The sequence below is a fragment of the Rattus norvegicus genome, chromosome 1 (genome assembly GCF_036323735.1).
Source record: "Rattus norvegicus strain BN/NHsdMcwi chromosome 1, GRCr8, whole genome shotgun sequence".
Taxonomy (NCBI): Eukaryota; Metazoa; Chordata; class Mammalia; order Rodentia; family Muridae; genus Rattus; species Rattus norvegicus.
Genome location: NC_086019.1, coordinates 265,254,547 through 265,280,930, shown reverse-complemented (window position 1 = coordinate 265,280,930; position 26,384 = coordinate 265,254,547). Strand labels below are relative to the sequence as shown.

The following is a 26,384-nucleotide window of genomic DNA, read 5'->3' as shown; positions in this document are numbered from 1 at the left end:
TTTGGGAACATGCTGATTTCTCCTAACACTGTGCCTTCATGGTTCAACATAGCTCCCATGTTGAAGTGCTTGAGAGATGTTTGTTTTGTTCCTCTTCCTCCACCTTTCAGCCATCTCAAGGGACTTCTGGAGTTCTGTACTCTCTGAGAATACGTCTCCATTCCTTCCCTCTGATTCACCTAAAGATTCTTCCTCTAGGGCTTTGACTACTCTTTCCTGGCTATCTGAGGAGGAGGCTGAGAATCCATCTCAGGGAGGAGGTGCAAGAAGAACCAGATGAAGTCAGAGCTTACTAAAGGACCCTGTGATGTTTACTGATTTTCTTTCTATAAACAGAATCCTTCTAGCCAGTAGCAGACAGGGCTCCCTGGACGCCCTTGGTAGTAGGGATCAGGCGGTGGAGGGTCACTGCTTACAGAAGATTAATGCTCAGTCTGAGGACCCAGGAGTTTTGTTTGGGGTTTATGGGCCTGTGGTTGCCACTCTGGATTAAACCATGCTTTGGGGATAAGTGGCAGGCGTGAGGCAGCAGACAAGAGATCCATTTAGATACCTTGAGATCCTCTCAGGAATCTTAAATCTGAAAGATCAACGGGAATGCCACGTAGCAGTGACCATAGCAAAAGCCCAGGACACCATCAGTCACCCCGCCTCTCTGTTTACCCCGTAGTTAGATGCAAAACCAAATGTTTCACTTTCTCGAAAGCCTCCAGTTTAGGATACGTTGGGTGGGGGTTGGAGGAAACTGTCAGTGTGAGCATGTGACTAACAGAGGATAGAAGATGCTTAAACAATCACAGATGAGCCCTGAGCTGGAGGAGCAGGTGATCAAGTTCATGTGTGTGCTTTCTCACACATACAATGTAGCGAACACTGCTAAAGACAGGTAAGAATGCAAGGCAACTGGGAGACGAGCTGCAAGAATGACCTCGTGTCAGAGGTAGGCTAGCGCACAAGCCTGGCCCGAGATGCCTCCCCATGTGTCTCTGAGTCCCTGAAGTCAGCGTGAGGCTTGCAAAACCACGTTTCATCTCCACACATTGGCTAGATATTAGAATAAATGAACTCCCCACACGAATTCTCATGGAGTGGTTACTGGGTTATATCAAGGTCAATATTCCTTCCAGTGCAAAAGGACAGATGAACACAGCACTTCCCATGGCACCTGCCATGTAAGCTGGTGGCCCTTCTGACCTCAAGAGGAGTTTAGTAGAGTCATCGGGAAGGGTCGAGATCCACCCTACTCTGGTCCTCCCTTAGTGTGGCCATTGACCCTGGAGAGTACGGACAATGTCCACGTCTGCTTTAAATGCTCAGTTGGGCTCTCAGCAATTGGTCAGGAGCTAGGAGCTGGAGCGCAGCCTTTTGGTCAAGAGCTAAGCTATAAGGCTGATCTGTTGGAATAGGCTGAAGATTTGATTCCTTGGACCCACAAGGCAGGAGAGAGAACTGACTCTTGTGAACTGCTTACCACTGACTACCACTGCTTAATTAATCTATTTGCTTAATTAATTGATTGGCCAATTGACTATTGGTAATAACTTAAAAAGTATATTAGAATGAAGCTTCTGGAACACAAAGGCTCACAGTCTGGCTAAGGAGCAGATTGTCAGAGTCTACAACAGCCCACTGGGTCCTGGCTGGGTTGATAACCTGACTTCCCATGAGCAAAATGCAGGTCGTAATTGGATTTCCCCACAAGGCTGCTGAGGTGCAGATGAGATCCCAAGTGTGAAATGGATTAGCAGCTGGCATTCGGTGGGCTCTCCACCCTCACTCCACAGTTTCAAGGAAAGCAGTGTTGCTATGGCCCACACTCTCTGGAGGAAGTCAAGGAGACTGGGATCTGTTCTAGACGCAAGCTCCACACTACTCCTGCTCACAGGTGCCCAAGAGAATCTTCCAAACTCCTAAAAGAGTAGCAACCTTGATTAATTTTCCCAAAAGGTGAGGTCATCTGCTTCCTCCCACCCTCTCCTTCCCTGAAGGGTACCCTACTGTTTGATGGCAAGGACACCCCAAAGCCTTGTTGTTCAAACAGGACAATGATTAAATAAAAGTCAATGAGGGAAGCGTTTCCTCCAGGGACTCCTTTTTTGCTTCATCCCAGAAAAGCTCCATCATTAATTAGGGAGCGACTGAGTTCACCACAGTCATCAATAATTTAGAGACTTTCTTTGAAATATAGGACAAAGACAAGCAAAGCCAATCCATTGTCATAATGACAACTCCAGTGTCGATGCATCATCCGGACCTCCTCCAGCACCCAGATTCTCTCTGCTGTACCTTCCTTTGTCTCTCTCGGGTAGCTCTACACTACTGCAACTTTGTTACAGCAAAGTCTGGGGCACTAGAATGACTGAGATGTGCTGGTCAACTATTGCTACAATGTTGCCAAGTAACAAATGATACAGTGTTGAGATCAATCGCAAATCCATCTTACTTGTGAAGGGAGGGCTGTTGGCTGAGCAACTGTGCTTTGAGTTGTAGCTTCAGCTCAGGTATCCTTTTATTTACTCGTTGAGACATGCTCATCTAGCTATGACTGTCAGAACCTAAAGAAGGACAGAGAGAAACTAAAAGCAATCCTTCTCTTAGGCTCAGAACCGGCACATTCCTGTCTCTGTTACATAGCTAGAACAAGTCACCTAGCCAAGTCTGTTACTCAAGGTGCAAGGACACATACCCCATCCACAGGGAACAATGTAAGGGCAGGCGGGGAAGAAACTTCCTGAGGGGATAACTCGCTCAGCTCCACAAACCTGGGTTGGAAGCCTGGAGGCCTGGTTGTGAGGTGCCCTAAAGCCTCAGGCACTGAGGTTGTCCTATCCTGTCCACTTTGCCTACTTGGACCTCAGAACCGAGTTTCTTTTCCTATGACTACCTAGACAGGGTGGTTTAGATGAAAATGACTCTGTAGGCTCAGGTGTTTGAACACTTGACCCTAAGTTGATGCTGTTTGGGGAGTTGTAGGTGGTGCAGCCTTGCTAGGGGAGGTTTGTCATGGAAGGAAGGGAGGCTTGGTAACTAGTAGCCTGCCCTTCCTTCCAGTCTGTGTCCCCCGCCTCCAACCTCATGCTTGCTGGTGAGGATGTGAGATCTCAGCTTCCGGCTTCAGATGTCATGCCTGCCTCCTGCCATGTCTTCCCACTGCGAAGAACTTTTATCCCTCTGGAACTGTAAAATCATAAAGTCGTCCTTCTATAAGTTGCCTTGGTCATGGTGTTTTCTTACAGCAATATGTAACTAGCAGACAGGGCAAGGAGAATCTAGAGAAATGACCAATGTTTGCCCAAAAGTCTACAACAAATTTCCACTGAAATACATCAAATTGAGAACAATATAGACATGGGAGCTTTGAGGGTTCCACTTAGCCAGCTACTGAGGGCAGGAGGCTGGGTCATCCACATCTCCTCTTGCTGTTGTTGTTGTTCTGAAGCAAGGCTTCATGTATCCAAAGCTGGCCTGGAACTCATGCTATAGCCAAGGATGACTTTTAACTTGTGATCCTCTTGCCTTTACTTCTGGAGTGTGGGTGTGCACCTGTCATTACATGAAGTGCCAATGACTGAACCAAGGGCTTAAAATGCTTGCTTGCTAAGCATCCTTCCAACTGACTTACATCCCAGTCCTGACCTCTGAAGCAGTCTGAGAGGTGATCTACCTAAACTGGTCTAGAAATGACTCTAACAGACTTGTGTTTCTGCTTTTGTACACCAAGAGTAGGCTCGTCACTGGGGTTCACCTCCCAGGAACTCAGTCATGAGCGCTCATTAAGGTTAAAGCCATTGGTCCACAGTTTGCTAAGAGGCCTCTTGTTCACCCATTGTGAGGGAGTGCTCGCGTGGAAGCATGGCTGAAATAGACTGATGCTGTTGTCTTCTTTTACACGGAGACTCATGTGGTTGGGGTTTTAGACCACTGGGCATAGAGGAGTCCACGTGACGCACCATATCCCAGTAAACGTAACACAGGAAGTTCAGGGTGTTTGGGGGTGGTGCTTGGGAAGGGAAGTGTCTTGGAGAAAGACCCAGAGGAAGTGTCTGGAGCTGGGAAAGAACAGAAGAAGACTTCCGAGACAGAGGGAAGAAGAGGTCTTGGGGAAGGAATTGGTCAGTCTGAAGTGCAGTGCAGCACCAAGTTGCAGATCATGGGATACAGAGAGGAGTCGGGAACAAGGCAGTTGACCTGACAGGGTCACACCGCCCTGGAATCAACTCATCTGTGTGAGTCATCAATTCTACTTGGCGCTGTCCTTCTAGAAGGTTCCTTCTGTAACTCTTGTGGAGAAGCTAGTGTGATAAATGCTTAAGGGAAGAGCTGTAAGACAGCAGCTAGTTTCACAGTCTGGGATCAGGGGTCACAGGGAGGAAGAAGATATGCCCCCCCTTTTTGTTCACTGTACTTATTAGGGATATAAAGGAAAGAGCCACGTGTGGGGAGTCACTGTAAAGTCTAAGAATCCCCAGCACCCTCCGGGACAAGTTGAGGACGGTTTTTACCTGACACCACAGAGGCCCACATAGAGTTAATTTCAATCCTCTCCCCCAACCAGGAAAAAGCCGGGAGCATTTCCGTGTTATTTCTCATCCTCATTTTTAACTGTTTTCCTAAATTGCTCATTTTTTTTTCAAGAAATTCAAGAAATTCTTTTGTCCCTTTGGAAAGGTGAAGTCGTTTTAGCTCTTCATGTTTATCCAAATCCAAATCACCAAGGGCCTTGTCAGGCAGGCCTGATCTCCTTGGCTTCCAGGTATAATTAGTGGCCATTATAACTGTGCAACTGACCAATCACAGAAGGCTCCTCAGGGAGTCAGGGCTGGGAGACAGGCTATTAATAAAGTTATACTTAATAGAGTTGTCTCTCGCTGGGGATGGGGTGAGGGGCCAAAGCCCATCTGCCTGCTCACCCACCTCCAACCCCTTGTGGGCCCTTCAGGCCACTGTCAGGAGACAACTCTCACAGACGTGAACAGCAAACAAGCTATCACAGAAAAGAGCCACACGCTGGAAACGGCCGCAGCGTTTGCGGACTTTGCCAATGAGCGGTTAGGCCAGTGCGCTGTTAGGGCTAAGTGTATCTTGCAACCCGGAAACAGAAGATGAGAAAGATGAAGGGTGGATGCTTTCTGTCTCTGCAGCTACCCATAAGGGGGCTGTATCTTCCTTGCAACAACGAACAAGTTGTTGCTGGATGGCCAGTGAGTAATGAGTCCCAGCCCATCCCTTTCTCCCACTCTTTTTTGAAGACCCACAGGTGTTTGTGTAGGTTGTCCTCTGCAGGTGATTAACAGTACAATCCCACGGCACAGTAGGCTCTGTCACCTGCAGTAAACCGTACCCCTAGGTATAACCAGTGACCCAGGCCTATGTGCATTGTAAGCTCCTGTTGTCTCCTCTCCTCATTCACACAATGGATGTAAATTCTTGCGGACATGGCTTTGGTTGGTTGAGAGCAAAGGAGCCAAAACCCACATTTAACAGACAGAAAAACCACAGGGATCTCACACCCTCGCCAAGAGGCCAGGTCCCATTGTCCCTGCTGAAGAGTTAGTTCGACTGGGTCATAAGATGATAAGGAATGGTTTGGGCCATGTCCACACCCATGTAAGTCAACCAGACTGCAAAACGTTTAAAATAAAATTAAAAGAAAGTGTCATCAAATACGGTTTTATACAAGGGTTTGGGGCTGGCAGTTGACTGGAAGCATGCCTACGTAATTAGAGAGAACCATGGATAGAGGAGTGGTTAGAAATATCGAGATAGCTAGGTAGGTAGGTACCTCAGGGTTTTGTTTGCTGGTTCATTTATTTTTTGTTGTTGTCTTGTTTTAATTTCCTTTTTTCCTGAAACAGGTTTTCTCTGTGTAGCTCTGGCTGTCTTGGAACTTGCTCCGTAGACCAGGCTAGCCTTGAACTCAGAGATCTGCCTGCTTCTACTTCCCAGATGCTGGGACTAAAGGCATGCGCCACCACTGCCTGGCTAAGAATCTTAGTTTTAAACCAAGAGCCATTTCAAAAGCAGCGACTGGGGATGAACACCCGAGAGGAAGGTTTAGGTGTTTAAGGGACAAGGTAGACCAGGATTGATGGCTAGAAAGTTAGCCAGAAGGTTCTTGCTCAGCTTATAGGAGAAGCCTCTTGCTGAAGGGAGCCGAGAAAACTAGGATAAGGGACTCTAAACCAACCCAGCAGAATTTTCTGACACTGACTGGGTCATAAGCTCCCAGGGAGAACAGGGGCGGAGCTCAGTGTGCGACTGAGTAGAGATCTGGTTCAGAGGACACCATTACTGACTGGAGCTCACAGCAGAACCCTAGGTGTCCCAGCAGCCGCCACATCGAGTGCACAAAGGGAACATTAGTAAAAAGCTTCAGGTTAGAGCTTCCAGCTCTTGATCCAGAAGTTTCCTACAAATCCTAAGCCTCTAACCCCGGTCACAGTCTGCCCTGTGCACACAGATGTGCTTCAGAGAGTTTACTGATTGAGTCACAGTTGGGATTTATTGCCTTAGAACCAAACCAATGCATGCTGGGATTGAAGTTAGCATCACTGGGAGGCAGAGCAACCAGACACCTGTCTTCTGGTTTCAACTCTGATAACACTTCCTGCTTTGCCCCAGGGAAGAGGTTGGAGGTTGCCACCTGGTTCTCCCTGAATCTGCCCCTAAGTGGCTATCTGATTAGAATTCCTCTGTTTTCTTGTCTATGGAGTCAGAACCGAAGAAGTGAGTAGATGGATCCCAAAGGGTACTTTGACCTTGAGAATCTTGGCTTCCAGGGCGCACATGGAACGCAGCTCCATTCCATCCCTGCAACTGGGAGACCACATTGTGGTTGGAGGATGACTCTTTCAAACTGAACCTCACACAGACCTCTCAAAGAGTGCTGATTTCATGTTCTTTGTAGTCTTGTCCTGGGGGTACCAGATGGGCAGGGCCAGGTGTGAGGAATCTCAGTTCCACATCTGTTTTGTTCAAGTGTCCCAGTGTTTGTTCTAATAAGGCTGATCTGTGGGAATGAAGACCTGAGCTGTTTAAAACATCTCCTTCCTCTCAGTTGGGGAGGCTCTTTCTTTTAGCATCTCTCTGGAACAATGTTTTCTCCAAGGTATAAATGGGAGCTGGATCACAATCTGGAATAATCCATAGTTCAAACCGTGCTGTTCAGGTGAGAGTAGGGGAGATGTGCACACAGCTTCAGGACCTTGGCTTGTAGGGCTCTATCATTCAGTGATGCAGAAAACAGAAAATAGAAAACAAAAGGGAATTGTTTAGAGTTAAAGATTAAGGCCAGCATAGCATTCCTGCATAGACGGTATGAGCCCCTGAGTTTGGGACCTCACTATTTGGGGGAGCAGGTTGATCAAAAGTTTCCTACACTTTCTTCCTTCTCCAGAGCCATTACAAAAGTGTTTCTGCATTTGCATGGCCGGTGAGTGGCTGGATGATATAGACACTGGCCATCAAGCCTTAGAACCTAAGCAGAACCCAAAGGGTGGAAGAGAGAACACAGCATGCACACCCACCGGCCCGCCCGCACACAGTACACATGTACACCCACATACACACATGTACACACAAGCACACACATGTGTACACACACATACACACAGGTGGACACACACATGTAGGCACACATACACACATGTAAACACACACAGACATTGTCAGTGTCCTATAGCTCAGGGATCATGACAGTAAAACAGATTTCTCCCTTCTTTTCCCATCCTCAAAAGCAAGGGGAGCCCATAGCTGGCCTCCTTGGAGCCCAACTCCTCAGCTGCCCTGGTTGCACACTCCCTCACCCCAATGCACAATATTGAATAAATATGCCTGGCCCAGCTCCACGAGGGAGTTCTAGAGAGCCACAATTGTTATTTCCAGGAATGTACAGACACCAGCAAAAATTCATTTCCCAAACACATGGCTGTTTTGAGAACCAAATCTCCTGGGTCGTAGCAATCAAATGGAGGCTCTTTTTAGAGTCTGGCTTTACGATAGAAACCTGTTCTGCCTTCAGCTGCCTTTTGCCTACAAGAATTCAATGAGAGAGAGAGAGAGAGAGAGAGAGAGAGAGAGAGACCATTAGAGTTTCCTCTTCCCATCTCTGCTTTAGCGTGACACACGTTCCTGGCCAACTTTCTTGACTCTGCACCTTAGTAAATTCCTCTTGACAATAGTTAGTGACAAGCGTGTCAGAAACAACAAACTCCGTCATCTATACAGCTTATCAATAATTTAGTCTCTTCCCCTCGCGAGAGCCTGTGTGTTTTACAATAATGAAATATATGATTTTAGAAATAAATAATAGGCTGTTGTCAACCCGATAGTAGCTGCAAGTTCTGAATGTGATTGATTGATTGAACATTTGACTTCATCCGTTCCAGCAGGATCAAAGCAAGGCTCTTCCGTCCGCCTAAGGCCACTAGCAATTTATTTAGAGACTGTGTTCGTATCCCAGCAGGTAGCAATATTGGACTGAGGTACACAGAAAATCAGCTCTTTGAGGTTTTTTTTTTTCCCCAAGTCCAAGGGAAGCAACAAATGAGGTTTTTTTTTTCCCCTTTTAGTTCATTAAATCATTAACCACTTAATCACTAAAAACAAGACATTATAAGTGTTCCCTTTAGCTGGGAACAGAAGGGAGGCCACTTTGCTGAGATCTAGTGTGGCAAGGTGGGCTCTTTTGAAACAATGTGACAGTCTGTAATTTTTTATTTATATGGTGCTGTATTTTTTTTTTCTTCATCTTAACTAATCAGCTTGGCAACAGCCACACTGACATTCCAAAGTGGCAGGTGTCTGAATTGCAATGAGCCATCTTTACAGCAGCTGAAGTGGGGGGAAAGGAAACAAAAGAATGCAAGTGATGTGTGTAAAACAAATGTCCCCTCTGCCAGAAAACAGGGTACAGGAAAGACCCAGAGGAGGGGGAACTCAGCTCCCCCAAATTCAGCCAGAGCTGAGCTCCCCCTTCACTTGGCACCTAGTTGGCTTATAATGACTGCCTCTTGTTTCTAAGCACACTGTGAAGGTCACGTTGAGTGTCTGTGCCCCCACCCCCACCCCCCCAGCTTCCTTGAGCTCCTTACAGCCCTGTGAACCAGAGGTCTCCCCAAGATTGGGAAAACTGTTTGGCATTCTGGTGGGCAGAGTTGGTCTAACCAGAGTTATAAAGGAGACAGGATGTGAGACCTGCGGACATCGCCCACCCAGGGACAGCCTATTGTAACAAGCACAGGTTACTGTCTTAGTTATTCTGGCAGGGGAATGAAGAAAAAGTGTCTTCGCCTTCTGGCTCCCCTCGTCCTGCGCGCCGTCTGACCTCAGGCAAGGCAATTTAATAATCAGCCAAATGCTTTTGACTTCATAGTCGCCTTTCATCCCCGATCTCAAAGCACTTCACAAATTCCAACTCATTAACCTTCACAACCCACCCTGGGGGACCCAGGGTAAGCATGTTTCCCCTGTGGTGGGAGCCCTGCGCTAGAGGCGGAGGAAACAACCCTTCCTTCAAGGTCACCCGAAAGTTGATCAGGAGACTTGAGAGCCCGTACACCAGGTGCAGGTGACTCTGGACCCTAAGTTTACCCTCCAAACCAGATGCCTCTCTTGTTGTGCATCCAAAATACCCAACAAAAAGTGACTTAAGTTGGGGGGTGGGGAGTGGGATTTATTCTGGCTTACAGTTCAAAGGGATACAGTCCCCGGTGGAGGATACAGAGGCAGGGGCTCCACAGTGTTAGGAGTGTACAGCTAGAGTCCTTCACTCACATCTTGATGGACCAGAAAGTAGACAGGAAATAGACTGAGCTGTAAATTATCAAACCCCACCTCCTAGAGACTCACTTCCTCCAGCAAGGCTCTCTCTCCTGAAAGTTCCATGAACTTCCATAACAGCACCACCTGCTGGAGATGCCGTGTTAAACACATGAGCCCATGGGGGACATTCCACATGTGCAGTTGGCCTAGCTTTGCGCCTTCTGTTCTCACACAGAGCCAAGGAGTCTTACGTACAGAAGGGGCTAGCTGCTGGCTATGAGCAAAGTGCTCTCAGGTGGCGTGTTTCATTTGCTCCCTCCCTGGAACCTGTGGGTATCTGCAGACTCTCATCTTGCAAGGCAGACAAGGCTTGGGGCGGGGAGGGGCTTGAAGAATTTAAAACCAAGGCCACTGAGCTCATCGCTACTAAAATTGATCTACTTTTATTTATTTAAGCAGCAATAGTAATGTATAAGTATTCCTGGCTATTTCAAAATACCACCTTGATGAATATTCTGTTCTTCTGAGTCCCTGATCAACCCACGAGGCAACTCTCTGCTGAAACCAGAGCCAAGAAGGCCAGGAGCTTCTTGTGGTTTTAGATCAGAAGGTAGAGACCAGTATGCAATTCTGAAAAGAGCACTGGGGATGTGTTGCAGGGGAGGTGGTGGACAGCAGAACTGGGTTGGCTGGGGTTCTTTCCACAAAGTGGGGGTGTTCAAGTCCCTGTGACCTGGCCAAGCCCCTGCTTTCTGGGTATGCTCAGGCAATAAGTGCTGTCCCCTATCTTTCGCTTTCAGGAAATTATTCTCAGCCCTTTTTTGTGTGTGCAGCCACCACCTCATCGTGGAGCCAGGAGAAAGCTTCATTCCTGGAATTCCCCTGAGATGTGTGCTTTCTAGGCCACCAGGACACTCCCCCCAACACAGCTCTGTTTTGTAACACAAATGTACACGGCCCTCTCGGCTCACAGGGTCTCATAATGACAAAAACCTGTTCCCACCGCAGTCTGTCCCTTTTCATTTTTTTGAAAGTACCAAGCTCTGGTTGTTAAGAAGACCCAGGGCTGCAATATTCCAAAGCAGTGTTTCTCGCTTGCCTGACCTCCCAGGTTCTTTTCTCTGCTGTGGTGTTCAGTCCCTGCTCTCTCTCCATTTGTAGAGACAAAAGAAAAAAAAAATTCCTGAAGCACTGGCCGCTGTCCAGGAGCACAGAAGAAAACCAGCAAAGCAAACAACAGAGGAGAGAACAACAAAAGAACAAACTCAAATGCAGCTGCTTAAGGATTCCGCAGAGCTGACCCAGCGGGTCGGGCCACGGCTTCTTTTCCCTCATCCTAAGTGTTTGGTTCAGGGTTCAGATTCCAAGAGTCAAATCAAAGGCTGGTAAAGGAGTCCAGAGAAACATCTGGGTGGAAGTTCCTTGCCCATCAATGCGAACCCTGGGTCTCTTAAGACCCACCAGAGGGAATGATTTGGCTGGGGTCCTCTGGAAGGAGACTGAAAGGAGGATTTGGTGCAGACAGTTTCTCAGGGAGGTGATCCAAGGAAATAGGTGAGAGACTGGAGAACATGAGGAGGGTGAATGAAAAGCAAAATGACGAATACACTAATGAGGTAATGCTGAATATGCTAATGAGGAATGCTGAATATGCTAATGAGGCAATACTCAAGGTAACACAACCTTTTGAAGATTGTCAGGACACTCTGAAATGCATGGGATCTGAGATATTATCTACCAACTTGTGTCCCTGTTGGTAAAAGACTGCTTGGGGCCACAACCACTGGTACATCCAGGCATGGCCAGAGGACAAGCTCAGACAGGTGACACAGGAAGCAGTGTTGTGTACCACAGTGTATCTAAGGGTGGGTTCCATGAGCTCCGATAGCCCCCACGAACACCACATTGCCTATCATTTTCTTCAGTCACATTTATTAGCAGCCTTTGTGCTGGATCCAGAGTCTTCCTGGCTGGTCTCAAACTCGCTTTGCAGATGGGTGGTGTCACCTTGAATTTCCAAACCTCTAGTCCTCACTTCCTGTGCTGGGAAGGTTGGTCTGGGCCACCACACCTGGTTTATGTGGTCCTGGGGATGGAATCCAGGGCTTCTTGTGTGTTAGATAATTTCTCTTACAGTTGAGCCACATCCCAAGCCCTGTACCGAGTCATATTAATTCTGTTTTCTATACTTCATAGGAAAAGCAAAGCAAGACAAACCAAAACTGGAAGAACACACACCCAATTGTTAATAGTGCCTCTGGTTGGATGATAAAAGTTTCTTCACTTCTTGCACTTCTATTTTGGTTAAATTCCTATAATAAGAATATATTCTTCTTAAAAAGAAAATAAAATGACAATTTTTTTTCTTGAAAATAAGAGGGAAAGAAGTCACCCGCCATACAGAAGGGTATATACAGGTGGCCTCTGCCTTCCCCTGTGCCCAACCTTCATGCGTGCCTCACATTTGGGGTTCTCTGATGAACGTGGAACCAGATCTATTGCAGAGTAATTTGGGGACACTACTCAAACATGTCTGGGATCTGCAGGTATCAAGAATCTCTTGATGAGATGCAAAGTTCTCAGGATACCAGGAAGAGAACCAAAAATACCTATTCCTTTTCTTTTTCCTAAATCAAGTCATGGAAATAGGCAGCCTACAGTGATGTCGTCTAGGTCAACTCCTCAACGTTGATGACATCTTCAATAGTCAGACAGTGGCTCTGGTGTCTGCCGGGCCTCTGCTTCTGTTATCCACCCACTGGGAGAAGGACTTCCAGGTTGGGTAATTCTCTTGACAGTTCTCTCTCTAATTGAGCCTTGAGACTTAGGGATGAAAGATGGTATTTAAACAAAGAGTGATTGTACCAGAGTCTCTCATAATATAGCATGAACTATTCTTAGAGGGCCAGAAGTAGGACTGCGTCCAGGATAGTGGGTTTGTTGGCATGGTTACCGTTGACAAAGTTAGTCTTAGAGTACTTTCCACACAGTTAAAAGAGGGAAGCATCCTAGAGACGTGTTCCTTGACTTCCCTCAAACCCAGTCTCTAAATCATTTCTGATAAATGGAAATGCTTTAATTCTTCAGCCTTTTATTAATACAATACTTGGTGATATGTCCAGACTCTAGTGGTGCCCAAGTCCAGGACCGGGGGCAGGTGAGAGACAGTTGCTTAAAGCTTTGCTTCATGGGAGTCTGCACAGATCCCTGAGGGAAGGTTAAAGATTCTGTTATATATAAAAGAGACACGTGCTCCACTATGTTCATCGCAGCCTTATTTATAATAGCCAGAAAATGGAAAGAACCCAGATGCCCTTCAACAGAGGAATGGATACAGAAAATGTGGTACATCTACACAATGGAATATTACTCAGCTATCAAAAACAACGAGTTTATGAAATTCGTAGGCAAATGGTTGGAACTGGAAAATATCATCCTGAGTGAGCTAACCCAATCACAGAAAGACATACATGGTATGCACTCATTGATAAGTGGCTATTAGCCCAAATGCTTGAATTACCCTAGATCCCTAGAACAAACGAAACTCAAGACGGATGATCAAAATGTGAATGCTTCACTCCTTCTTTAAATGAGGAAAAAGAATACCCTTGGCTGGGAAGGGAGAGGCAAAGATTAAAACAGAGACTGAAGGAACACCCATTCAGAGCCTGCCCCACAGGTGGCCCATACATATACAGCCACCCAATTGGACAAGATGGATGAAGCAAAGAAGTGCAGACCGACAGGAGCCGGATGTAGATCGCTCCTGAGAGACACAGCCAGAATACAGCAAATACAGAGGCGAATGCCAGCAGCAAACCACTGAACTGAGAATAGGTCCCCCGTTGAAGGAATCAGAGAAAGAACTGGAAGAGCTTGAAGGGGCTCGAGACCCCAAAAGTACAACAATGTCAAGCAACCAGAGCTTCCAGGGACTAAGCCACTACCTAAATACTATACATGGACTGACCCTGGACTCTGACCCCATAGGTAGCAATGAATATCCTAGTAAGAGCACCAGTGGAAGGGGAAGCCCTGGGTCCTGCTAAGACTGAACCCCCAGTGAACTAGACTATGGGGGGAGGGCGGCAATGGGGGGAGGGTTGGGAGGGGAATACCCATAAGGAAGGGGAGGGGGGAGGGGGATGTTTGCCCGGAAACCGGGAAAGGGAATAACACTTGAAATGTATATAAGAAATACTCAAGTTAATAAAAAAAATAAAATAAAATAAAATAAAATAAAATAAAAAGATTCTGTTATGTTCCCGAATGTCTGGTGCAGCATCGGAGAATTTAATTCTGATGAAACATGTTCAACATGAACTTGAAGTGAATCTCTGCCCCACTGGACATAGAATTGAAACACTTCCCTGAGTCAAACCCTGGAGATTCTGGGTCAGTGTTTTAGGAGCAAGGCCCAAGTTATGGATCTTTTATAGTTCTAGGTGTTATGGGTACTGCCGAGACAGGGATATATTTTAAGATGTAATCTTTTAATTGTGATTTAGGGATTCTGTCTTTCTTAAGCCTGTCTTTTTCATATAAATGCACTGTGATGAAAGGATATTTTATTTTGAATGACCAGGATGGGGGACTGGAGCTGAGATCCTGTTTAAGGTCAGGGTTAATCCTATTGCTGAAACCATGGTGTTGGGTTGGAGTACTAACTACCTTGCTTCAAAGCCTAGATAAATGATCTCTAGGTTCTCCACGTTCTTATCTGTCATGTGTGACTATACCAGAGCTCCGGTGTCTAGATAAGACGAGTATTGATTGCTGTCTTAAAATTAGAGGGTCCATGATTGTCCGTGTGAGACTGTCCTTCCCCTTGTAAGAGGGGTCATCTGAGATTCCACTTGCCCGACCCCAAATACATGTATGTAAGTCTGCCTCAATGACATGTGACCTTTGCAGGGTGGGTGCTAGAGTATGTAAGAGGAGGAAAACTGGGGTTCAGACCTCGGCCTTGTGGCTTTTGCGATCCATCTTTCATCACTTTGTAAGGGTGCAGCTGCATTCGAATCGCCACGCTCCCAGGAGTAACTGGGATAAAAATCCTTGTTTCACCACACTGGGCTGGGAAAGGATACTTTCTTCAGTTGGTCTGTGCCCTCTCAGAGGGGAATAGCTGCTTCCCCTACCTCCCCAAGACAAGCATTAGGTGTTACAGTTTTTACCTGCTATGGCTGTGAGCAGATAGACTGGGCCAGCAAGCACAAAGCTTTCAGCACCGGGTTGCCAGGCCATCACTCTAAACAAGAAGACTAGCTCCCGGGGAATCGAGCAGAAGTGAAGAGAAACTGAGGCACCAGGCCAGAGGGCAATCATGGTTGGCGGAACATTCCTTTCTGTGGTCCAGGATTGGTTTGCTAACGTAGGACTGAGGTGAGGACTCGGAGACCCTTTGGGGAGGACTGTGGACTTCAGAAACCGGGCTGCCCTCTCACACATCCCCAAGCCTTACACTTCTCCCACAGACCCCACTGCCCACAGCAACACACAGTAGGCACTCATTAAATATGGGCTGAAAAAAGAAAATCAATGTATCTGACTGAAGGACGGAACGACTCGACCCCAGGAGCCACTGAACAGAAACACTGAAGGCTTTGCTTTCGTTTGTGTAGCTTTTCCCTCTCAGAACAAATAGAAGAACCAAAACCAAAACAAAAAACATAATCAGACAAAGCTCTGCCTCTGAAAGGTACTGAGCAAACACATCTGAGTTATTATTGCAGGAAAAAAATCAATGGCTCCTCTGCCTACCGCTGAGCCTTGGGCGCTGACTTGGAAACACAGACACCCTCCCGTACCAACACTCTCCTGGGCTCATGAGCTGAGTGCAGAAGGTCCAGCTTCCCCGGCCAGCTGACCGATGGGAAATCATTTCCTTCTTGGAGCGCAGCCATTGCTTGGGGTATGAGCACACATTCGGTGCCTCCTGCCTTCCAGCTAATGTAGCAAGTGAACATTTAAAAGTATGTGCGTGGGGCATTGTGGGAGGGGGGGAGTAAGCCAGGCAACCGTGGGGCTTAAGAGCTTGGAGAGTGAGTTTCAGAATCATGGGAGGATTAAGGAAAGGCAAAGAAACTGGCCCAGAGCTAGCCAGATATTTGTTCGAGCGTAGGATTCTGGGAACCTTGAAAATAATAACAGATTCCTTTATCCTACCAGAGACAAGGCCCTATGACTTCATCTTGACTTGCCCCAAGGATTTTCTGTGACAGCAAAATGGTGGAAATCTATTCTGCTAGGTCCTGGAGATGGCGATACCTTGAACTGTCCCAACCATCTGCAGCCACCAAGGGATCTTAGGCTACAGAGAATTCGTGTCTGCAGAGTCCCCTTTTGGAGGAGCAAACTGACAAGCTTACAAAAGACATATGTTCTCTGAAGAACCTACAGGAGTATCCACGCTCACAGAAGCAAAGGGTGGCACTGTGGTTTTCAGATCTGGGAGAGGGGGAGTGGGAAAATGGGGGAAAAGGTTCTGCTGTGAGAGGCGAACAGCTTGGAGAGGCTCAGTGGTAGAGCATTTGCCTAGTGTGTGCGAGGGTTCAGTCACCAAAAAGTAAATAACTATATTACACACTTAAAAAATCTGGTAAGAGTGTTGACTTCACGTTGACTGCTCTTACTATATAAGCTTCTTCTGTTTGTTTTTTTTTTTAAAGAATTAACAGAATTAAAACAGATATATAACACAGAAAAAAAGAATTTGAGTCTGGAACTTAGAGCTTTATCCCTATAATTCCAGCACTTGGGAAGCTGAGTTAAGAGATTTCTGAGAGTTTGAGGCCAGCCTGTGTTGCACATTGAGTTATAGGGCAGCTTGGGTTACATGGTGGGACTTTAGCTTTGAGGGATAGTCTTTTCTTTTTAATTCACTTTACAACCCAATATCAGCTTTTCCTTTCCTCCCAGCATCTCTCATGAAAGTCCCCCCCCCCGCCCTCCTGTCTCAAAGGAGAAGGGGATCTTTCTCTCTCTCTCTCTCTCTCTCTCTCTCTCTCTCTCTCTCTCTCTCTCACACACACACACACACACACACACACACACACACAAGTCTCTGCAGGACTAGTTGTATTCTCTGAAGGATTGTCTTGGTGGATGGTTGATGAGAGAGAGCCTGGCCCATTGTGAGTAACACCTTCCTTGGGCAGGTGGACCTGAGCTGTGTAAGAAAGTTAGTTGACTGTAAGCCAGCAAGCTGCCCTCCTCCCTGGTTCTTGTTTGAGTTCCTGCGTGACTTTCTCAATGACACACTATTCCCTGAATGCTAAAATAAAACCGTTCCTTCTCAGGTTGCTTTGGTCACGGTGTTTATTGTAATGGCAGCAGAAAAGCCAGTAATAGCAGCCACCAGCGTGGGTGTTTCACTGACTCATATGCAGTAGGGCCAAAGAAGGTGCAAGAGGTAGCAGGGTGGACAGGGTGAGGGAGACAGAGCTGGAAGCAGACTAGGAGACACATGTGAGACCTGGTCCTGGCCGGATCATCAGTTGGGGTGCTAGTGGTTATCATCCTGTTCTCCGAGTCTTTGCAACCCCAACTGCTGCTAATTGATAGTCACAGTTGGAAAGAAAATAATATTTAGTTCATACACATGCATGCGTTTTTCAAATCCTGTTATTGGTATTCTCAGAAATACTAATTTTTGGAAGCAGAGTCAGCCACAGATTAGTAATCGTGGTGTGATTCTTTGTATCTATTGGCTAGAGGCTATGAGAATCATTTTACTTGAATATTGCCCAGTGAGATTCGCTTGTGTGCTGGCTAGTTTTGTCTGTCAACTTGACACAAACTAGAGTTATCTGAGAGGAGGGAGCCTCAGTAAAGACAATGACTCCATAAGATCAGGCTGTAACCCATTTTCTTTATCAGTGATTGGTGAGGGAGGGCCCAGCCCATGGTGAGTGATACCACCCCTGGGCTGGTGGTCCTGGGTTCTATAAGAAAGCGGGCTGAGCAAGCCATGGGAGCAAGCCAATAAGCTGCACTCCTCCATGGCCTCTGCATCAGTTCCTGCCTCCAGGTTCTTGTACTGAGTTCCTGTCCTGATGTCAACAATGGGAGGTCTGAGCCAAAGAAACCCTTTCTTCCCCAACTTGCTTTTTAATCATGGTGTTTCATGACAGCAATAGAAGCCCTGACTAAGACAACTTGTATGTTTCGAATTTATTTAGTCATTGTAGACTGTAGTTATTCATAAATTTTCTGAATAAAAGTGGTTTTTACCTGTTAAACTGGTTTTGTTAGATATGCATAGTAGCACTCAAACATGAAGATCATTGAGATGGCTTAAGAGTTACTTACTATGCGTTCAGGATTTCTACGTAATTACCAGTGGTTCAGAGATTGTCTTCTTGGTGACTGGAAATACTAACACTGATTATCTAGAAGCATCGGTCCCCGACATGTGACCCATCAGAGATGATGTCCCAGCCTCTTCCACATGAAGCTGTAGTCAGCGAAGTTTTATCAAAGGGGCATCAGTAGAGGTGAAACGGACCTGCCATGGGTTATGTTTGCATGAGGAAGGTGCTTGGCTTCCTTTCTCCCTCTCTTTTCTTCCTGCTTGGTAGGGGTTAATGCTGAAGGAAGGATTGAGAGTGCACCCTGGGTCTCATTCCTGCTGCATGGACCAAGCATGGTGGCACAACAACAGCGGGCAGTGGGATCAGAAGGCCAAGATCCTCCTTGGCTACCTAGTGCTACATTAGACCCTGTTTTATAAAAAAGGGGTAGGGAAAAGAAAGAAGGAAAGAAGCCATGTAGCAAGGAAGCAGGAGAGGAGAGGAGAAAGAGGAGGGAGAAGCCAGCCCTTACACGGTTTCAGAAAGAAATGAGGCGACGTTTGCTCTGTAACCATGAAACAAACACTGCAGAGTACTGCTCCTGTTTGGTCAAAGTGAGGAACAGAGTCAGGAGAGACATAGTTCTGTGTTTTAGCATTGCCTTTCCAGGGAACGGAGGGGAAGGTGTTTGTGAACGCAGCCGCTATGACTGAGTACAGATGGGTAGATCTGCAGAGCAGAGTGCCCTGTTGCTGAGATTGGGGGTTCTCAGTGGCCACCCTCCCTTTTTTTTTTCTTTTTTCCGGAGCTGGGGACTGAACCCAGGGCCTTGCGCTTCCTAGGTAAGCGCTCTACCCCACCCTCCCTTTTAAGGCTGGTCCTCGTCACGCTCAGAAGCACCTGGTGGTTGCACCAAGAGGTGACCCTACACCTTCAATGATTCTTCAAGAAATGAGTGGGAGGAGCCCCCTCCCTGGAGGGGTCCACTTCACAATCTCAATGAGCACCATTCCCCATCCTGCTATGGCAGTTCACTTTGCAATCCTGCCTCTCCACTTCTGAGACCTGACTTTCCAAGCCCAAGGTACAGAGACCTGAAGCATGTGGGGTCCCCCATTAAGCCCTGTGACAGAGCTCCCTTTATCTGAGAGCACCTGGCTAGCTACTGGGCTACGTGTTGGGAGAGCTGATAGCATCTTTTGGCTTTGGCTTTGGCAGGAAAAGGCAAAGAAAGCTGAGCAAACACTGGAGTGGAAATCTGCCCCTGACTTACACGGTAGTTTGGATTTTTGTCCACTTTTTTTTTTTTTTTAAAGCAAGAAGTCATTCGTATTTTGTTACTTTGCATTTTGTTACTTTGTATTTTGTTACTTTGCATTTTGTTACTTTGTATTTTGTTACTTTGTATTTTGTTACTTTGTATTTGCTGTGTTGTACTTTGCCTTGTCGAAGTCATTAAGTCTGTAAGAGCCTGAGTCATTGGAGAGGCGATAATTTTCTGTTGAGTAATGGCTGAGGTTTCCCCAACCCATCCACTCCCCTACCTGCCTGACTGACCCAGCAACTCTGACAGCCGCTGCCAAGGGGCCCTGACCACAAACCTGTCAGGATCCCTCTTGCACCAGAGGCTTCATTACCAACCAGAGGCTGAGTGTCTGAGAGGCACTTTAAACAGCTGAGAATCAGGAAGGAGAAGCCAGTGCAATTAGCCAAGCCCTTGACAGCAGGATCAGAATAAAGAGCTAATTAGGTGCCCTAGATGCTTCTGCACGCCACAGAATCATCGTACATGTGACATCGTCAGGTCACAAGAAAGACTGTCCCAGAGCTGAGCGTCTCTTGGGGTGGGAGTGAAGCCAGGCAGGTGTTGCCACGGCGAACTCCGTTGCCTCTTGTGTTCTGTATGGAAGACCTGGGAGCTCGGTGCCGTGTTAGCCACCCTCTTCTTTCTCTTCACTAACAGAAGCAAGATTCTTTGAAAACTGAGACCATGCCTGGGAAATTGGATCTCTTTCCCAGTCTCCTTTCTAACTAGAAATGGATGGTGAGATATGTAGAAGTCAAATGAGCCTTCTGGTAAGATGCTCCCTTCTCCCTGTACTGCAGCTTCCGCTTAATGTGGGGCTGGAGAGATGGCTCAGGGGTTAAGAGCACTGACTGCTCTTCCAGAGGTCCCCAGTTCAATTCCCAACAACCACGTGGTGGCTTGCAACCATCTGTGATGGTTTCTGATGCCCTTTTCCGGTATGTCTGAAGACAGCGACAGTGTGCTCACATAAAATAAATAAATGAATCTTAAAAAAGAAAAAGAAAGAATGTAGGTGTGAAGCATGGGTTCCAGCAGCTGTTCTGTCTCCATATAGCAATCCTAGGGCTCATTCTTGCCCTTAAGATCAAAGAGCAGAAAGACAGGGAATGGTCATGCAGAGTGAGCTCAGAACTGTCCTGCTGCTATGAGATCCTTAACCTGTAGACCCTGTGCTACATGCTCTACAATCGAAGCTTTGTCTACAGGTCCTCCTCTTGCAGCAAGTCTCAACAGATGCAATATACACTTCCTGTGGTGGTTTGAAAATGCTCGGCCCAGGGAGTGGCACGATTTGGAGGTGTGGCCTTGTTGAAGTAGGTGTGGCCTTGTTGGAGTAGGTGTAGCCCTGTTGCAGTAGGTGTGTCACTGTGGATGTGGGCTTTAAGACCCTCATCCTAGCTGCCTGGAAGCCAGTGCTCTGCTAGCAGCCTTCAGTTGAAGATGTAGAACTCTCAGCTCCTCCTGCACCAAGCCTTCCTGGATGCTGCCATGTTCCCGCCTTGATGATAATGAACTGAACCTCTGAACCTAAAAGCCAGCGCCAATTAAATGCTGTTCTTATAAGAGTTGTCTTGGTCATGGTGTCTGTTCACAGCAGTAAAACTCTAACTAAGACACTCTCTCTTTATCATTTGCACACATCCTTCCAAGAATCTCTAAAACCCTGAACCACCAACCACGGCTGTACCTTTCTGCCTCCCCGACCCACTTCTTGGGTCCAGCTGGGAAGCAGGAAAGCTGAGCTCACAGGGTCCTGGGCTCAGGCCTAGGTGCTGGGTGTCCACAGGCATGGCCTCCTGCCTCCCTCATCTAATTCAGCAATGGCCACATCTAAGCATCAACTTAAGAAGTCATCAGCCTCAACTCTGGGTTTCTGACAATGTCTGTGTCTTTCCCACCTTTGTGAAATAGAGGTTCAAGTGGATTCTTTCTCTTAGCACATTCTCTGCTGTCTACCCTGGCCATGTGGTATTAGGCTTGGCTTCCTTAGCTGAGTCAAGCCCTAGACCCCTAGGATTTGAGTGCACCCCAAGGTCAAGCCCAGCATGGAGATTCCTGAGGAAGAGCCTAACAGGCAGTGCCCCACACTGTTCATCCCTCACCACCTGTCTGGCTTTGCGCCAGCTCGTGCAGAATTGTCCCTTTTTTTGACAGGAGAGTAGCATATTAACTTTACAGAGTAACTATGAAGAAAGACATTGGTGCGGAAAGGCCCTTAACTGTGTTGCCCTTGATAAACTACCAGTGGTGACATTGTTACAACCTGTTAGTGATGCAGAATCATCACTGGGGATTTGGAAGTTTAGAATCTCCGTGGGAACACAACTGTGTTGTGCCGGTGAAGGTGCTTCGGTGCTTCTAAACAGAAGGCCTACCCTAACGGGGAGAGCCCCTTCCTGGACTGAACACAAGGTGAGAAACAGCTGAGCATCAGTGCCTGTTGCTCTCTGCTTCCTGACTGTGTGTGTAGCCTCAGGCCCCCTCTGCTCTGACTTCCCTGTCCTGACAGACTGCCCGTCACTGGGAGTCACACTAAACCTTCCCTTCTTTAAGTTATTTATTTATCTATCTGTCTATCTATCTATCTATCTATCTATCTATCTATCTATCTATCTATCTATTTATTTTTTGGTGGGGGATGGTGCCAGGTGTTCTGTCTCAGCAGTGGGAAGAGAAGCTAATACACTAGTGTAACCATGGCAACAAGTAAGCCCCCCTCCCCCTTCTTCAGGGTGCCGTGCCAGCTAAGGAATCCAGTTCTATTTTAGAGGTAAGAGGGTCGTTTTAAAAAGCGACCTCTTTCCTTCTTTATTTTTTCCTCCTTATTTTTCTAATTTCCCAGTTCTCACTCCCATCCCTTGGTTTAATGGCACCATTATTTGTTCCTGGGGGTCATAAGGGAAGACAATTCCAAACCAAGCTCTCACCCGGGCATCTCCACCACCTGATGTGGCTGGCGTTTTTTCTTCTGCTGAGTTTTACATTTGAAGTTTGGGTTTACCTGCCTGTCCCCCTGCCCCCCAAGACACTCCCTCCGTGGTTTCTCAGGTGTGGCAAGACAGGCTGAAATGGAGCAACACATGTGGGCTACGTGTGTAAATGTATTAGACTTTATTTGGGGAAATGGGCTTTCGCCACCACCCAAGTTCAACAGTAAAGGCTGTTGAACCACAAGTGGGGAGTTGTTGATATCCCCAAACCACTTGCATCTCGAATTAGACACAACAAACCTGGGGAGGAACCTTTAAATCCCACACATCCACCACCCCCTCGCTCTAGATTCCTTTCGGTATCGAACAGGAAAGAAACACACATACCAGGAGGAGATGGAAGGAGATGGGAAGCCGGGGTGGGGGTCGGGTGTGGGTTCCGGGGGTAGGGTGGAGGGCACTTCAGGCTAGAGCAGGCAAAGTTGCATTTGTTAACTTTGGGATTGAGCTAGAAAACCTGGAGATATTGGAGCAAGGACCTTGGTGCTGCTCCTTCTCTGTCCCCACCAGGATGAGCTGTCATGACTAAGAACTTGGGTCGTCCCGGTGCTGGAGTTCCAGGCAGCAAATAGAACCATTCAGGGATTCAACCTGTGAGATCAGTCAGGAGTGTGCGTGCCCTCCAAATGCTAGGCAGGGGCACACTTGCTCCAGGGTGCCCTAAGGAAGACCCGTGCTTCTGGGACCGATGGAACTGCTACTGCAGACCCAGAAGTAGCACTGTCCCCACAACCCTAGCTGAAGGCTGCAACGAAACACACAGAAACCTCGTGTTGGCCTATAGCTGGGCCTGGTCCTTTAGCAGTCCTTTAATTCTAAGTACTTGAGTCACTGAGGCAGGGGGACTGCAAGTTGAAGGCCTGCGAAACTTGATGATACCTTGTTTTAAAAATAAACCTACAGAGACTTTTAAATAGGGGTTGGGGGTGTGATAAGGCTCAGTTGTGATTGTCAGCAGGTGCGAGGGCCTGGGTTCAAAAAAGTGCCACACAAAAAAGTACACGGTGAAGATGTTGGTAAGGGATTGGACACTTTCTACAAAGCAAACAGATGGGCTGACGGGCGGGCTGGCTGGAGTTTCCAGGGTAGACCAGCTGCTCCTGAGTGTGGGGAAAGGAGATCTTTTCATCTTTCCCCCGAAGCTCCGTGTTCCAAGAGGTAGGCTACCAGCCCACGGATATGGTCAGTTACTTGCCTCACCCTGTTTTCTTACTGCAAATTTAATCTGGCCTATGAACTCCTCGGCAGGCACTGGGAAAAGCGAGACCAGAAAAGCAAAGCACAAACCCAGACCTGAACCTTCAAGGTTGCAGACGCAAAGATTATTATTATATATTTTTAATGTGTTTGCTAATGCTCTAGAATGGTTGAGACTGTTAAAACCACAAGAATAGCGAACGGTTCTCAGCCACTCTGGGGCATTCAGGGTAGCTTCAAGCAGTGCGGTATGGGCCGTCTGCACAGTGGGTGAGGTCGGGTGCTAGGGGTCTGTGGAAGAGCTGAATTCTACTCTAACTGCAGCTCTGTGTTCGAGCTCCAAACCTCCTCTGGGTTTTGTCCCCTTAGATGTAGACTATAGCTCTGCTGGGCTCTGTGAAGAACTAATTCCGGAGGGGAAAATGACCGACCGTGTGAGCAGGAAAGCTGAACCCTGACACAAGGATGAGAGAAACAGCATCCCGCTAGCAACAGGCCACAGGGTCGCCAAGCACCGAATCCCGTGTGGCCATGCCACAGAAGGAACACCTTACACACAGTCCTCAGTTCCAGGCTAGCAGCCACAGCAACCCAGGTAGCCCTTCTGAAGGCTGGTGTCCTCTGCTCTCTGTGCGCCGCCACAGAACAGCCATCTCGGGAATGGCAATGAGAGTAAGGCCAGAACAACAGCGCAACAAAACAAAAAGCCAGGAGCTGCTCCTCGGCCTGTGATTGAGCCCTCAAGGGTTGTCTGCTGCTAATCACCACAGAGGGAGAAGTTCCGGTGCCCACGCCGGCCCCACTGCTCGAGCGCAGACACAGAAGTGCCTCCCCACAAGCACACTGGATCCTCTCGCTTTGTTCCCTAGAGCTCAGACGCCAGGGCTGCTCAGAAATATCTGGGAGCTTGCAGAGCATTGTGGGTACTGGCATGCAAATGAGGAGCACAACCAAGCGTGTCCCACATTGCTTCAGAGGACTTGAATTTTTTATGGTCTGTATGCGCTTTTTGATGTTTTCATTGTCTCCCAGCATAACTGATATGCATTCCGATTCTGACAACCAGGAGTTGTGGTGGGTTTTTTCTTTCTTTTTCTTCTTTTTTTCTTTTCTAGGAGCTGCTCGTCTATACCTTAAAAAATTATGTATGTATAATACAAGAAAACAAAATAGCAACAACAAGAGTAACAACAACAGCAACAAAAAATCCACCCCAACATATGGAGGCTACCTCACTTACAGGAGCACAATCCAAAACGAAGGAAACTGGAGGTAGTGGGCCTGTTTCTTAACGTAATGGTGGTCAGTGAGGAAGAGTCCTTCCTTATCCCCATCCCTTCACCTAGCTGGACTTGCTTTTAGTAACATTGGACACACATACACACACATACAGGTACACACACAGACACATATAGACAGACACACACAAACACACAGACACACACAGACATACATGGACACACACATAGACATATGTAGACACACATAGGCACTTACACACACACAAATACACACATAGATACACACACAGACACACACACAGACATATAGACACACACAGAGACATACACACACACAAACACACACACATGTAGACACACAGGCATAAAGACACACAGACACACATGCAGACACATACAGAGACACATACACAGAGATAGAGACACCTATACATACACAGAGAGACACACAGAGACACACACAGACAAACACACAGACACAGATACACACACACATACAGAGACACGCCCTGATGGAGTGAACTTTTACAGTCATTTGTCCTTTCAAGACCCATCACCATGCTGCTCAAACCTCAGGGACAGAGGTATTTCTGGTTTGGCTGCAGGAAAGATTTGCTGGCCACGTCACCAGGAAGGCATCTTTGAGAGCTGCCAGCTCCCTAGCTCCCAGTGGCTCCCCAGAAGGGCTCATCGGAGCTCAGACAACACCTTCCAGGCACCAAGCAGCCCTGTTTCATGTCAGCCCTAAGCAAGCAAGCAAATAAACAAAGAAAAGCAAAATAACTAAATGAAACCCAGACATATCTATAAAGGCCTGGAGAGGTTGTGTTTTCCTCCACAGCCTCTCACTCTCATCATGTAGCTGCACATTAATGTAGCCTGATAACCCTCCACTCCCCTCATTCCAAGCTCCTTCCTCCCCTCCAGCCCCGTTCCTCCGTCTCCATTGGCCTTGGCTGACTCTAACAAATGAAGGACAACTGTAAACTCCTGGGGGTCAGTGCTGGCCGTCCTTCAAATCTAGGGCAGTTTGTGGATTCCTTTGCTCTGGCACACACACCCTCTCTGCAACCTCTGCCCCTCATCTTCCCGTGCTCACCTTTGCTGAAGCCTGATGTGGTGCCATCTCAGAACTGCCCACTGCTATTGCCAGGGTCAGAAACGTCTTTTTCCCACTACTTCTCTAAGCCCACAGCCTTCCTGGCACATACGTGTATGTGTGTGTGTGTGTGTGTGTGTGTGTGTGTGTGTGTGTGTGTGTGTGTGTGTTGGTATGTACCAGAATGAAAGCACACAGTATCCGTGATTACCTAACTGCAGACACACTGTATGTGTTCTTCCCATGAACGTCAGCGGTGACAGGTACCATTGCCATCTCCCAGCCAGTGAATGGAGGCAATACTTGGCTGTCCCCTTTGCCTTCGAACTCCTTCTGTGGCCTGCGGGAGGACCCTGTGGGAGCTTTAGGGGTAACTGTTTCCTCAATGCCTGAGTGCCCACGTTATCTTTCCAGTCATGGCCTCTTTCTCCATCACCTTCCTTGGATTTAAAAAGGAGGCCGACTCTCCCACAGCTAAAGCTGCAGGCGGGT

At 47.4% G+C, this 26,384-nt stretch overlaps 1 long non-coding RNA gene across 2 annotated transcripts in view; it reads right to left on the bottom strand.

Moving 5' to 3' along the window:
• Positions 1 to 6,479: 6,479 nt before the first annotated feature.
• The window catches only part of LOC120100063 (uncharacterized), a 33,396-nt gene continuing 13,491 nt past the window's right edge, over positions 6,480 to 26,384 (bottom strand). For both annotated transcript variants that reach the window (XR_010063307.1, XR_005499760.2), the window contains exon 3: positions 6,480 to 7,220. This is a non-coding gene — a long non-coding RNA (uncharacterized LOC120100063). The remainder of the gene's footprint in view (positions 7,221 to 26,384) is intronic.